The sequence below is a fragment of the Gracilinanus agilis genome, chromosome 4, assembly GCF_016433145.1.
Source record: "Gracilinanus agilis isolate LMUSP501 chromosome 4, AgileGrace, whole genome shotgun sequence".
NCBI lineage: Eukaryota > Metazoa > Chordata > Mammalia > Didelphimorphia > Didelphidae > Gracilinanus > Gracilinanus agilis.
The window spans coordinates 130539240-130552559 of NC_058133.1; positions in this window are offsets into that span (position 1 = coordinate 130539240).

The window sequence follows — 13320 nt, forward strand, 5'->3', positions numbered from 1 at the left end:
AGGAAAGAAGGAAGGAAGGAAGGAAGGAAGGAAGGAAGGAAGGAAGGAAGGAAGGAAGGAAGGAAGGAAGGAAGGAAGGAAGGAAGGAAAGAAGGAAGGAAGGACCCAGCTCTCTCAAGTCACTTACCAATCATAGGTTTAAAGTTAGCAGAATGGTACTATAGTGGTCCACTAATCCAACCCTCTCCTTTTACAGAGGAGGAGGCTGAGGTCCAAAGGAGCTGAATGCTTTCCTCAAGGTCACAGAGACAATAACTAGCAAAGCCAAAATTTGACCTCAGGTGGCTCTGTGGACCCATGTTCAACAGCACTCTTCCTCTGTGCCCCACTGCATCCTTATATTTTATTGCTTCACCCAGCACCACGGAGCCCTCTTAGTTCTAGCCCAAAACAGAGCAGACCCCAGCCTCAAAACCTGAGTAGGACAATAACAATAGTACAAATCAACAAGCAAAGGTCTAGTGATCAGAAAATCCAGCATCATCAAGTAGGTTTGGTCAATTCTACTCCTTAGGCTGTTATTTGCCCTCTGAGCATCTTAAAGTTAAAGGCGAAGTTTTTACCTTTCTTTGTAATCCCCACATAATTTCACTTATTGTTGTTTAGTCATTTTTCAGTCATGTCTGACTCTTCATGATCCCATTCAGGGTTTTCTTGGCAAAGCTACTGGAATTGTTTGGCGTTTCCTTCTCTAGGTCATTTGACAGATGAAAAAACTGAGGTAAACAGAGTTAAGTGACTTGCCCAAGGTCACACAGCTAGTAAGGTTCTGAGATTGGATTTGAACTCAGGTCTTCCTGATTCAAAGCTCAGGGTTCTATCCTCTACAAAACCTAGCTGTTCCCCAACCCCCAATAATAGGTTCTTCATAAATGCTTGTTGACTATATTATGTCTATTGCCAGATATAGGTATTACTGAACTTATAGATGTTAAAGCCAAAGGAAGTCTAAGACTTGTACAAAAATATTTATAGCTGTGCTCTTTGTGGTGGAAAAAAATGGAAAATGAGAAGATATCCTTCAATTGGGGAATGCTGAACAAATTGGGGTATCTGTTAGTGATGGAATACTATTGTGTTCAAAGGAAATAAAGAACTGGAGGAATTCCATGTGAACTGGAATGACCTCCAGGAATTGATGCAGAGTGAAAGGAGCAGAACCAGGAGAACATTGTACACAGAGACTGATACATTATGGTACAATCGAATATAATAGACTTCTCTACTAGCAGCAGTGCAATGATCCAGGACAATTCTGAGGGACTTATGAGAAAGAACACTATCCACATCCAGAGAAAGAACTGTGGGAGTAGAAGCATAGAAGAAAAACAACTGCTTGAACACATGGTTCGATGGGGATATGATTAGGGATGTAGACTCTAAACAATCACTCTAGTGTGGTGATGGGCCAGATGTAGCCCCCTTAAATGGTTCTATCCAGCTGTGCAACATTATTTCTAATCTGACGAATACAATGAGCAGGATACAATACAATGAAACTTTGAAAGAACTGCCTTAGAAACAGACTGACGTGAGCATTTCCTTTCCTTTGGCCCCCTCTTTTAAAAGTTTGCCCATCACTGCTCTAGTGCAGTTATCAATAATATGGAAATAGGACTTGATCAATGATACATGTAAAATCCAGTGGAATTGCATGTCAGTATGGGGCAGGGCTTAGAGGGGGAGAGAAAGAACATGAATCATGTAACCATGGGAAAATATTCTAAATTAATTAATTAAATAAAAATTTTCAATGCAAAATAAAAACACAAAGGAAGTCTAAGACCTGTTGGTATATTCTGCCATGACCAAAGCAAGTTCAGAGGCACTGGGATAACTTCATAGCTAACTTGCAATAAGACATATATTTTCTACAAAATAGAAAGTCTGGAGCTAGGAAAGGAGTACATTGAAGATGGGCACTATGCCAAATGAACTAATTTTCAGGTTTAAGGAACTTGTCTTCTCCTAGGATATTACATGAAAGTTAAATCCTCACTTGAAGTCAGTCCCCACGAGCTTTCACTATACATCTCCTCAGGTTAAATGTCTTCATTGGGACCCAGAACCAGAAAAGAGAATTGTTTTACTTGTTTTGTTTCTGTACCTATGCCCCCCTGGAATATCCTGTTTATCTTTATCCACAAGACTCTAATCAGTCAGAAACTCCTAGCCCAAGTTCCTCAAGCCCTTTGGAATCACCAGCCCATCCATCTTAATGAAAATAACAGAGGGGTGTCACTATTTCTCATTACAGGAAATGGAGATACAAAGACATAGAAGCTGAGTTTGTAAAAATCCATTGGCTTGAAAGATTGCAGGTGGAGCACTGAGTAATTGATCAGGTTGCAGAATAGTCAATCCAACTCAGTTACCTTAATGACCCAAAGTGGTTGTTAAGACAACCACAATTAGACTACCTATTTTTAACCCAAACTGTCAAATGTTTTTTGTCAAATAGTCTGCGTCTATACGGAATGGGTTTAGCTGTACAGACTGGGGCAGTTCAGCACAAGCAATGGTTCTCAAAGTGTGGTGCTTGGATTTATGGGAGCCCTCATAGATGCTTTCATGGGGACCATGAGGTCAAAACTATTCTCATAGTAATAATGCTTTAATTTCTAATACAATAAATATTAATAACTATAAACCACATAAACAAAAGTTCTTTCGAGGTCTTCAATAATTTTTAAGAGTACAAATGGGTCAAAAAAGTTTGAGAACCACTCACATAGTGAAATGAGCCATGGATGGAGCCATCAAGGTAGGAGCTTGATAGTTTGCAAATTATGTGGCCTTAGGCAAGTTATTTTACTTTTCTGAGTCTCAGTTGCCTCCTCTGCAAAATTAGAGTGAATTGTGTTGAATTAGGTAATTTTAAATATTATTTCCAGCTCTAATATTCAGTGACTGAGTTTATCAGTCAGCTAAATAAAAAATTACCAGGTGGTTCAGTCAAATACCTACTCTGCAAACAAATACAGTGCTCAGTTGTTAGATAAGCATCAGCTGTAGCTTTCTCCTGCCCCAGCCTCAGGAGGTAGTTTTGTACCTGTGATTGAGAGAAGCAGGTGTTTGAATTCAATTAAATCATATCCCTGCCACTGAGGGAATTCACAGGGCTGGACTGTGTTTTGCTTTCCTATATCTTGATTACTCATTAGTAAATGAGTAAGTATCATTTATGGAAATAAACTTGCATAAATAGATACATCTTCTAGATGAATGCCATGTGGCAGGCACTAAACTACTTTATGCCCTTGCTTCCCCATCCCCCACCCCAATTCCTTTGGTCATAACAGAAAACCTACAAGCAGTGACTGTTTTTTTTTCCAGTGCTGAGAGCATGGCCTGGCACATAGTGAGTCTTTAATAAATGCTTGCTGAATGATTGCTCTAAAGAAAGTCCTCCTAATCAGAGATTTAGGGAAGGAAGATTTGCTGATTGTGGATGACTGTGACAGGCAGTGTGGTTCTAAGTCAGAGAATGACATCACCACTGTCTGCAAGGCAAAGAAAAACTCAGACCCCGTGCAGCAACTCATTCACTCACACACACCATCTCATTGTACTGCTATCCATGTAGGCGATCACATCAAAATGGTGGTTTGTCATTGTTCAGACATGTCTGACCCTTTATAAGAATTGTTTGGGGTTTTCTTGGCAGAGATACTAGAATGGTTTGCCATTTCATTCTCCAGCTCATTTTATAGAAGGGGTAACTAAGGCAAACAGGATTAATTGACTTGCCCAAGGTCACACAGCTAGTCAGTATGAGGCAAGATTTGAACTCATGAAGATGAATGTTCCTGATTCTAAACCCAGTATTCTATCCCCATGGTACAATTTAGGTGCCCCCCCAGATGGTGGTGACTATGGGCAAATTTGAGGAAATGTTAACTTAATAGATAATGAGCTCATTAATTGTCAAATGATATGGGGAATTAGAGCCAGAAAAGCCTTTCTGAACTCTCCTTATGATCTACTATGGGCAAAAGTCTTCTATTTCACCCAGATCACCTTCAGTGCCCTAAGCAAAAACTTTTGACATCAGATAAAGGGTATTTTCAGCTATTATGGACTTAACCAAAGGAATATTCCTTAAGGGGGCAGATGTTACTAAGTTTTGTGCTATTAAGTGATGTCTCATTGGGGAAGCAATGCAACAGAATGGAATAAAAAGCAATCTGGTCAAAAGAGGACCAAAGAATATAGCTCTAGAGAATACCTGTTCATAGCAGGGTGGTGTAAGGCAAAGAACGCAGGTAAAAGAGTCAGCACCCTTGAACTTAAATTCTGATTCTTGCCTGTTATGGGGCTAAGTCACTTTATGTCTCTGTGACTCAATTGACTAAGGGTGACTCTCTTTATACCTGTCAGAGGGTAGCTATAAGACAATATAATATTTGAGACAAAAGAGGAAGCATAGTGCAGTGGAAATATAGACTATATATAGATATATAAACTATATATGGATAGATAGATAGATAGACTATAGACTAGGGATAAGGCTAGTGCCAGATTATGGAGATCTTTGTATCCCAGGATAAGGAGTTTGGACTTTATTTAGTAGCCAATAGGGCATCCTCAAGCAGAGGAGTGAATGATTAGAGCTGTGTAAATTTCTCTAGCACCATTTTATGAATTGGAATGATCAGGCATTGCCTGAGATGGGAGACCAGTTAGATGACTAGCAGTAAACCAGGCAATGGGAAAGAGGGGTTATATTAGGGAAGTCCCAAGGAGTTGAGGGAGGGAAAACTAGTTACGACAGAGACATATTCAGTAGAACTTGGTCACTAATTAGATAAGAGAGTAGCAAGAATAATAGTATTGCAGCTGTGAGAAGGGAACTAAATCAACATCAGCACAGAGTTCTAATAGGCATCTTCCTCCTGATCTGGGGGAAATGGAAAGCATCTTTAACCCCATCCCTGTTCATCTACCCCCTGGACAGAGACCCTTTGGAGGCAATGCTGTTATTGGGCTGATCTGCAGTCTCCTCAAACCTTCCTCCTGGCATAAGCTCAGTAGTCTCTGGCTCCTGATCCGAAACATGGTTCCAACAGCTTCCACCCTCCAGGACATCTCTCCCCTTTGGCAGCTGATTAATTTTGCTCGTTTTCCTGTGCTGGCAACTCGGCTGCTGCAGGGGTGCCTGTTCTGAAGACCTCCATCTGCCTTGAGTTTGGAGTAAACAATATGCTGGCTCCTCGGGCATTCTCGTTGCTTTTTGATCTGAATGACCTTCCCGACATTTGGATTCTGAGTAGAAACAGCAGGAGAGCTAGAACCTGGGATGGAGGGGATGGGGTTAGAGCCAGAGTTTATAGGAAAGCTGAGCTCCTGCTAATTTTCTCTACTTCTGACACCTGGGAACAAATGCCTCCTCACCTTCATGAAGGCAATTTTTGGGGAGAAGAGGGTAGAAGAGACATACAAGCAGTTGCTTTAAGGATGGAGACAGCTGTTAGCAATATATTTACCACTCCCCACTAAAGATACCTTACTTTTGTCTTTTCTTCCTATACCCCATCTCTTCTCACTTTTGGCACAGTAGTAGCCAGAGCCTTGAACATAGTCAAGAAGACCTGCCCTCAAATAATGCCCTCTCATTTAATGACTGTGACAGCTAGGAAAGTCACCAAACATCACTGAATCTGTTACCAAAACTCATAAAATCATAGAAATTATAGAATCCAGAGCTGGAGGGAATCTCAAAAACCATCCAACCCAAATGTTTAATTTTACAGCTAAAGCAACAGAGGAATCCAAGAAGCTTAAATTATTTTCCCAGGGTCTTTTGAAAGCATTAACTATAAAAATAAGAGTAATAATGCCTGCAGTCAGTATCACAGGATTTTTGTGAGGCTTAAGTGATGTAATTGACACAATACAATACTTTCTGGTTTGACAGGTACATTTTTATACATGATCGCATTTGATCTACACAACTACCCTAGAGATAAGTGCTAGAAGTGGTATTGTGCCCATTTTATGGGTGAGGAAACCAAAGCAGCAGGGATTAAGTGACTTGGCCTGTCAATTAACTAATTAGTGCCTAGGGTGGTAGGGTTTGAACTCAGATCTCCCTACCAAGTTGAGCAATCTGTCAATAATGTATTATAAAGTCCTTTTCATATTTTAATACACTATACAAATGTCAGCTATTATTACTGCAGCTGTTGTCATTGTTATTGTTTTAAGGGTTATTATTATTTTCCCCTCTACTCTGCTCTCTTTTGCCCTTGGCTTCCTACAAGCAAACTTTAGTCCCAGTTGTGATCCCCAAGACTAAGGAGACTACTGATGCCTTACTGAGATCATTTAAAGGCAACAAGACTAGTTAAAATCCTAATCAGCAAGGGATGATTCAGTGCTTCAGAAACTCATGAGCCATAATAGATCATGGGTTAAGCTAGAACTGGAATTATAATTGAATGAGTGGTAAGAAGAGCTTTAAAAAAAAAGGCCCATAACAAAGCACATGCACAATAAATGTTTGTTGATAATTATATATAAAATACATGTGGATGGGCCATATAACATAAAGATACATCTAGCTTTTATGAGGCATGAAAAAAAATATCTGATTTCTGTTCTGGTTTATCCCATCTCCAGAGGAGATTGTGATTTCTGCTTTTGTGGAGAGTAATTAGGGGATCTAAGTGGCTCAGTGGATAATGGATCAGGCCTAGAAATGGAAGGTCCTGGGTTCAAATATGACCTCAGATACTTCTTAGCTATGTGAACCTGGGCAAAACACTTAACCCCATTGCCTAGCCCAATGATGACGAGCCTTTTAGAGACAGGGTTCCACATCCCATCCCCACCAATGACCCTCCCCTCCAGAGACCGAGTGCTGCACCCTGTGCCCCACCATCGCCACACACCCACCTTACCCCAGACAGGGAAGAGAGGAAGTGCTCCCATTGGCTGCTGAGCAGAGGGGTCGGAGAAATGAGGAATGTCCTCAGGGGCATGGAGAGGGGGAAGGAAACAGCTCAACCCAAGTCCCTCTAGCTTTCTAATAAGAAACTCTGACCAGGACTGCAGGTGTGGCCACAGAGAGGGCTCTGTGTGCTGTATTTGGCACATGTGCCATAAGTGTGCCATCACTGTCCTAGCCCTTCCTGATCAATACACAGTATTGATTCTAAGATGGAAGACAAGGGTTTGGGCGGGGGGTGGGGAGGAAGATCATAAAATCTACCTAGTGAGAGAAGCTAGGTGAATCAGGACCACTTGGTCTGGCAATTGTTCCTTTCCTCATTGGTCTCTGAGAGAGATAATGACTTAGAATTATAATATCTAGCACACCTCAAACATTGACTGCTGAAGGGCACACTACTTTGAGGTTCAGGATAAATGTCACTTTCCCTGATCACTCTAAGGAAAAGCTAAATAGCTTAGCTTGAATTTTCCATTTTAGCACTCTCCCAACCTAATACTGATTACACAAAAGACCATTACAAATAGTTTTATCAAAGTGAATAGAAAATAGGAAAAAATTACCCAGATTAAGGTCAGACAATAGAATACACAGAAGTAAATTGAGACCAAGATAAAAATTCCTCAACTCAAACCAGTAGAGATCAATCTTCCTGGCTCCAGGACAAAAGGTTTGTTCTTAGTAGCCTCTAAATGAGCAAGTGCTAGAAGCCAGGGAAATGGCTTCCCCCATATATCTGAACCCAGGGAAATTTGTCATCCACTATCCAAAGGTATACATTTGTTTCTCCCTACCAATGCTCTTGAAATCTTCCAACCATTTGAAGAAATCTTCTTCTCTTCATTCACACAGGTACCTGGTGGCATGGCTCATTGTTCCTTCAGCCAACCATCAGTCATTCTTCCATCTCAGTACACAGCTTCATACTGATGTCCCTTAGGAAAACTGTCTAATCCCTATTTGCAAAGATGTTGCATTATTTCTTTGGGCTGATACATTTTGCAATCTCTTGTAAAAATCTTCTGAAGTAAACTTGAAACCTGTTACTATACTGCATGAGGTCAAACATCAGTGGTTTAAAATAACAAGGGTATTGGAAAGAAAATGGCTGAATAGATTGTGATATTTGAATGTAATGGATTATATTGTTATTAGAAATGACAAATATTGGAAATATAAAGAAAATAAAAGAAATATATGAAGAGAAGAAAAGAGAATAAGAATAATACGTGCTATGATTACATTTTTTTAAAAACAGCCACAAAATCAAGAGAAAAAAGTATCCAAGTAAAACAAATCCAAAGGGAACTAAAAAGCAGAAGATGTTTATATTAGCAAACATATATAATTCACATATTTTAAACATTGTAAACGATGTGGAGTTTGTGGTTTTGCACATTTTTAATTTATTTAAATGTTTTTGTTGTTGATGGTTACTAAGTACATAAAAATTTTAAAAGAAACAAAAAAAATAACAAGGGTGCTTTTCCTAGTATTTCAAGCACCTAAATTATGGTATCATTTTAAAGCAAAGGAAAACAAATGAATAATTACAATTCCAGGAGATGCACTAGATTTGATGCTGAACAGATCATCACCATATCAACTACTTCAGTGATATCATGCCTAAGGGTTACATGCAGGATATAAAATATGCATAACTCAAGCATATGCATATCCATAGTATACAACAATTAATTAAGAGTACATGCATATTTATTTCACAGTGAATTCATTTCACAGTGGGAATTCATTCAATTCACAGTCATTAATCACAAAACAAATCAAAGCATAGCTAACTAACAAAGCAAAGGATAGGTAACGATATTGATGCTATAAACATTAGTGTATACTACAAAAATGAGTGGAAACCATTAACAGGCATTCCTATAAGACAAACATAGCAGCAAAATTACAAACAAACATGTTCAAACATTAAGAATTGAAGAAGTACATCGATAAAGATGTACAACAATATGAAAGGCAAACTTCATATGGGCAATCTCTGGTAATGTCACCTACATAGGTATGTAACTATTTCTTTTTGTTTTTTTTTGTTTTTTTGTTTTTTTTTTTTTTTACACCCTTGTACTTCGGTGTATTGTCTCATAGGTGGAAGATTGGTAAGGGTGGGCTATGGGGGTCAAGTGACTTGCCCAGGGTCACACAGCTGGGAAGTGTCTGAGGCCGGATTTGAACCTAGGACCTCCTGTCTCTAGGCCTGGCTCTCACTCCACTGAGCTACCCAGCTGCCCATTTTAGAATCAATACTAACCATTGTTTCTGAGGCAGAAGAGTGCTAAGGGTTAGACAATTGGGTTTAAGTGATTTGCCCAGAGTCCCACAGCCAGGAAGTGTCTGAGACTAGATTTTAACCCCAGAGTCCCACCTCTAGGCCTGATTCTCTATCCATTGAGCCACCCGGCTGCCCCTATGTATAACTATTTCTTCAGGTTCACCTGTGACATCTTAAATTAGTCTACTGTTTGGTCTGGTTCCCTTGCACTGACTGATGTCACTGTTCCTATCTGAACTGGGGATTTTATGAAATGAATATCAGAATCATTAAAGACTTTTTTGTCCATATCTCTTGTCTACATCTCCTGTTGCTGGCATGAGGGGCAAATTGACTATCCATATGTTCAGTCTTCATGAGTTGTGTCTGTAACCTAGGAATCACTGCAACAACAGTTCTAGGCAAGAAAGGGATTGCCTCTGTGTTTAGTTTTCCTGCCTCAAAATCTCCTTTACTGGAGACATCATTTTCAGTGCCCAAATATGATTCAGATAATATTTGTACACTTTGTGGATGGACTCTTTTGCTCAAAATTATCCAAAGTGAGTGCTCATCACTGCTTGGTTTATACACCAAAGATATAAAAACTTGTACAAAAATATTTATAGCTGAGCTCTTTGTGGTCGCAAAAAATTGGAAAATGAGGGAATGTCCTTCGATTGGGGAATGGCTGAACAAATTGTGGCATCTGTTGGTGATGAAATACTATTGTGCTCAAAAAAATAAAGAACTGGAAGAATTCCATGTGAACTGGAATGATCTCCAGGAATTGATGCAGAGTGAAAGGAGCAGAACCAGGAGAACATTATACACAGAGGATGATACACTATGGTGTAATCCGACATAATGGACTTCTCTACTAGCAGCAATGCAAGGATCAAGAGCAAGGCTGAGGAACTTATGAGAAAGAAAACTAGCCACATTCAGAGGAAGAACTGTGAGAGGAGAAACACAGAAGAAAAACACAGAAGAAAAACAACTGCTTGAACACATGGGCTGATGGGGATATTATTGGGGATGACGACACTAAATGTTAACTCTAGTATTAATCAATGATACATGTAAAACCTAGTGGAATTATGCATCAGCTAAGGGGGGGTTAGGGGAGTTTCAGGAGAGGGAAAGAATATGAAACATGTGACTATGGGAAAACACTCAAAATAAAAATATTTTTAAAAAAGCAAAGTGAGTGTTCATGCTTTTTTCTCTGCTACTGAAAAGTCAAACTAACTCTTCCATGGGCAAGACTGTTGAATAGTCTTGATGAGGTCCCATCCACTCTCCGGGACTGTCTGGTAAACAGGCAGATTTTCCAGTCATTCAACAATTTTATATCAGTTAGCTTTTCATCAGTCAAGCTAATTTGGGATTCTTATAAATGCCAATATTTTTCAGCCACAATATTTCTATTTGTTAGCTTTAACAATATACTCCAGTCATACAATCATATTTTGTTTCTTTGATAGCTCTTTACTAGAAATGAAACATGTTGTCTCCAATGAGATTTTTGTTGTGCTCTCAGAGTTCCTCACATGTTCAACAATGTGCAGTTGAGACATTCAAGTTATAGAGAGGAAGAAGTACTTCTAGACTTTTCGATATCTGCCAAATCCAACATTTCCCTAAGTAACTTGCTCTTAAATTGGTCAGAGAAGATTCTGACAGAGAATAGACAATGAAAAGTACTTTCTTCCAAAATTTCTTGCCAATAATAGACATTTTCTGGTTTCTGGTTGGGTATGCTTGGGTGTACCTGGTGAAATGGTCAGTCACCACTAAGATGTAATTTATTTTTGCTATCTTCTTCCAACAATAGAAAGTCAACACAAAACAAGTTCCAAAGGCTAGCTGGTAATTATATTCTCCAAATATGTGTCAAGAGTTGGTAATGCTTTTCTTCATATTTCACATTTTTATGACCTTTGTAGTCATCTTGGATCAGTAAATTCTGTTTCTTACAAGACCTAGGGTCTTTTCTTGACTCATACATTCAAAGTCATCATGTAGCATTAATACTATTGACTGGTATGCTCTAGATAGCTTCTATGGTTCCTGGTTCCATGAGTGAGATAAATCACAATCCAATACAGTGTTCCATCAAATAACTCGAGTTTCTGCCATTGTCTCTGTAATAAGATGTCTTCCATTGATTCAAATTTAAGGTTTTTAGGATTATTTCTTTGCTTGAAGGCTTGAATCATTTTTCTTAGTCCTTCATTAGCTATATATTCTAGCTGCCAGTCATCTGCAGACAACTGTAGCAAGCAAGATTGGTTCAACGAAACAAGGTTCACACGTGCATTTACCCTGCTCTCTGGTGAAAGTGCCAAACTCTGAGCTATACTGCCACTTGATCATTGTCCGGTTCCTTAAGTATCACAGATAGCCGCCTTGCCTTCTTCTAGCAGCATTACATCTCATACAATTCTAGACAAGACATATATTCAAGTTATTCTTACCAGGCCTGAGGTTTATGCTACAATTTTAATTGGCCATAAAAACTCCTACCCATCTCTGGCAAATATCATCCAGTTTGGTACTGAATCAAAATATAAGTCAAAATTTTGTGAAATAAGGTTGTCCAGAAGGAAAATCTCCTAATCCACATACACAGAGTTTTTATTTTAAAAGAAGCCCTTTAAAATCCATGTTGCTCTCATGGTTCAACGATGATAGAGTTCCATTCACAGTATACGGGAGAATTGGGGGACATTGTCTTTATTTATGAGTCATACTCCATCCATGCTCAGTGAAATGAAGGTCATATTTTTCTGGAAACCATGGGGAAAGATGGGGATTCAACCCTACTACTCAGGGGGCTAGTAAAATGATGATTCATATTAAGGAAGATGAGGTTATATTGAGCAGCTGGTATCAGCAGCCCAGGCATGTGCCCTGTGGTATTCCCTGAATTAAGTCTCTCCTTCAGTAAACCTATCTGGAGTCATGATCCAGCTCCCTTAAATAAACTTCATTGTTTCCTAGAGCAAAGGTGGCCCAGGGGTATGTTGGAGCCAGTTTGAATAGGCTTCAGGAACAAATCTATACTAGGCTCCTTTATTTCTGTAAGGCTGTGAGCTAGGATGGAGGTATGTGAGTCAGGGGATAGAGCATTGGGCCAAGAGTCAGGAAGACCTGAATTCAAATCTGGCCTCAGACACTTACTAACTGACACTCAGACGCTTGGACAGGTCACTTAACCTCTGTTTGCCTTAATCCCATAGAGAAATAAATGGCAAACCACTTTAATATCTTTGTAAAAAAAACATGGATGGTATGGTATATGGGGTCAGGAAGAGCTAAACACAGCTGAATGGCAATGAGCTATGGTTTTTAATTTTAAAATAAATTTTATTTACAATTTATTTTAATAAATTATAAATGCAGCATATAATTTATTTTTAAATATAAATGTCATTCTAAGTTTTCTGGTCATGAGTAAAATAACAACAAAAAACAAATGGCAGTCAGATCTGGCCATCTGGTCATTTTTTGCTCACCTCTGAACTAGACTTAAGAAAGTAATGGAGGGGGCAGCTGGGTAGCTAAGGGGATTAAGAGCCAGATTTAGAGATGGGAGGTCCTAGGTTCAAATCTGGCCTCAGACACTTCCCAGATGTGTGACTCTGAGCAAGTCACTTAACCCCCATCACCTAGCCCTTACCATTCTTCTGCCTTGGAACCAATACAGAGTATTGATTCCAAGATGGAAGGTAAGGGTTAAAAAAAACAGAATGGAGAAAATTGTAACAATAATACAGGGTAAATTTATAAGTACATCCTCTGTTCACTTATTTTTTTCAGATAGTTGGTTGCTAAATATTTGCCATCATACCACTAGGTGAGTCTCCATTAATTGACCGACTATACCACCCTTACAACCATCATCTTTCATTGATAGGAAAAACTATCATCTTTCAAAGGTTACATGTTGAATTTATTATATAATTTAAAGAAGAATGGACTGAGCAAAATAGAGATTCTCAGTTTCATGAATGATCCTCTTTTTCTTTGTTACTGTCTATATATGGAAGTATATATATATATATATATGTATATATATATATATATA